Source organism: Callorhinus ursinus, unplaced genomic scaffold, assembly GCF_003265705.2.
Source record: "Callorhinus ursinus isolate GAN/ISIS: 27379988/994484 unplaced genomic scaffold, GSC_fseal_2.0 scaffold19, whole genome shotgun sequence".
NCBI lineage: Eukaryota > Metazoa > Chordata > Mammalia > Carnivora > Otariidae > Callorhinus > Callorhinus ursinus.
Genome location: NW_027397081.1, coordinates 26,031,659 through 26,034,613, shown reverse-complemented (window position 1 = coordinate 26,034,613; position 2,955 = coordinate 26,031,659).

Sequence of the window (2,955 nt, the reverse complement as noted above, 5' to 3'; positions counted from 1 at the left end):
TCTTCCTCTCTATCTTGCCCTTTCTGCCAAAATAGCTCTCCTTTGGGAACAAATAGTTCTGTTTCTTCTTTGGAATGCCTCTGGAAGCCAGGAACTCTTATCTCCCTCAACAACATTCTGGCCAGTGCTCGGAATGTGATTTACATTGCTGACCACCACGAGCACAGGAGAACAAAACAAAGGAAAGGCTTCCCAGTAAAGCATGAAGGGGGCGGGGCAGAGGGTGCTGGGGTGGGGGAGAAAGAGTGAGAGCAGGGTTTCTGGGGTAGCAAGGGGTCTGCCCCACTGCCCTCTCCTTCTGTACACAACGGGGAGCAGCAAACATGCCACTGCCGTCCTCTCGTGGGCTGGGGGTGATGCAGTGGCGTCTGGAGAGGCTGAAGAGAGACTTGCTGCTCTTCTGGGATTTGTTGCTAGGACTGCAGGCTTCGGGGCTGACTCACTCAACAGCGCTGGGTGCAAGCCAAGGAGTCACGGAAAGACTCTCAGGGTCACACACGCTGCCCTTGGCGTGCCAGCTCAGCCTGCTGGGGACCAGCCAGGGCTCGTTGGGCAAGGGGAGTGAGGCCCAGGGAGTCAAGACCTTTTTGCAACTATCGAGGTTATTTCTCCACTGGGGCAAGAAAGCATTCCTCTCCTGAGAATGGATTACAAAGCAAATTGTTCCTGCCTCTCTTCAAAGGCCAAGAAGGTTAGGAAACCACTCCTTCCTTCTCCAGAAAGCCTGAAAATTCAGGCAGATTGGTCTGCTCCAGATGGCCCCAGTGTGACATGCTACCCCCTTACCTTACCTTACTTGGCTCTCCAGGACCGCCCAACTGGCTGCAGGGTGGGACTCAGACTACTCTCCTTCTTCTTTTATTTGCTGAGCTCCTGCAACATTATGAACACACATTTGTCTCTGCGCCTGGTTCCCGACACTGAACTCCTAGAGCCCTTTAAATTTCCCAAGTAATAAAGGAACGAGCAGCATCTTTTGTTCTGTTTGGTCTTTGACCCTGGCTCCTGACACAGGGCTCCTAAATCCCTTGGTTTCCTGGGTGACAGGAGTGGTTTTTGTTCTAATAAGGTGACTCTGTGTGGGCTTCTGGATAGTTTCAGGATGGGGACTTGTCACCAGAAAGACAAAGCCGTGACTAGAAGCTGAGAACTTTCAGCCCAACCTCCATCCTCCAGAGAGAGGAAAAGGGCTGGAAATTGCATTAATAATTGATCGTGCCTATATGAGAAAACCTCCCCCAAAATCCTCAAGCCACAGGGTTTGGAGAGCTTTGGCACTGATGAACACACCAGGAGGGTGACACATCCCAACTCCACAGGGACTGAAACTCCTTCACTCTGGGACCCTTCCCAACCTTGCCCTGTGCACCTCTTCATCTGGCTGTTCATTTATATCTTTTATCATATCCTGAATAATAAACCGGTAAACATAAGTAAATGTTTCCCCGAGTTTTGTGAGCCAACCCAGCAAATGATCAAACCTCCCCAGGGACTGTGGGAACACTCAACTTTGTAGCTAAGTCAGTCAGAAGTGTGGGGACCCTGGGGACCCACTGCTTGTGACTAGTGTCCGAAGTGAAGGCAGTGTCTTGGGACTGAGCCCTTAAACCTGATTCTAATTCCAGCTAGTTACTGTCAGAAATGACTTAAATTCTAGGACACTCAATTGGTGTCTGGAGAGTTGGAAAATTGGTTGGCGTGGGAAACACGCAGACACACACACACACACACACACACACACACACACACATTTGGTGTCAGAAACATTGTAAGTAAAGAAACCATTTTCCTTTACCCAGAGACCAACCCGTGGGAATTTTCCTTAGAAAGGTTTTACTGGCAGTCGCTACAATGCAAAACAGAAGGGGTAACAAAAATAAAATAACAAGCCCAAATATGCCAATGTCTTGAGACATTTTACAAAGACCTTGAAGTTGATGACTTCTAGCTTAGACATCAACCCTCCTGGTCCCTTCCAGGCCTCCAACTAGGTCGTCGTGTCAAGTGGACTCTTCTGGCTAACTCCTCCTTCCACCAGAACCTTCTATCTATCAAATGCTGAAGCTTTGTCCACACTCCCACTCCGGCCCCCTCGCCCTGGGCCCCTAGGTGTACAATCAGCCCCTAAAGAAGTCATTTACCCCTGCCTGCAGGGAAGGCATGAGAGGGAGCCCGTTCAGCCCCAAACTGACACCAAACAATCATCCGCCAAAGTGTAAACCATCACTGTGCCTAGAAACCCAGACTGTTAAAGCTGGAACACCCTGAAGGAACGTTAAGTCTACCTTTCTCACTTTGCAGATAGAAAATGGGGTCCTGAGATAGGATCTCTGGTCTAAGACCAACGCGAGTTTCTGGACTCCTAGTTGGATGTCCCTGAAAATGTGTCACACCACTCCCCTGCCTGTGTATTTGCTACCATTGTCAGACCGAAACAGAGCTGAGAAGAGGGGAACATTCGTCAAACAGAATGAAACTTTCCCTCAGGAAACTTGGGATTTCCCCCTAAGGCAGGTGCCTGGGAGACCCCACTTAAGGGACCCTCCAGCTTCTCCTTGTGCCTTGCCCCCCTCACCACGGTCCAGCCCCAGAGGCCTTCTCTCAGACCCTCCTGCACACCCGCTCCTTCTGGTCACCAAGCCCCAGCATGCTGTCCCTCTGCTGGGAGGCCCCCCCACCCCCTCAACAGGGCTGTGTCCCATCCTCTTCCAGGCGCTCATGGCCCCTCCCCCCCCACACGCCCCCAGATCCGTCACTCTTCCGGATCTTTGCTCCCTGGCTGTTTGCTGACTCGGGGTTGCGTGGCACAGAGCCTGTGCCTGGCCTTGTCACCGCAGCACTGGAGACCCCAGCACATGGCTGCCATGTCGGGCCTGTTCAGCAGACCTGGGGGAGGGAGGTGGGAATGAGATGACGTCACAGAAGCAGGACACGGATGTTAAATACTTACAACTT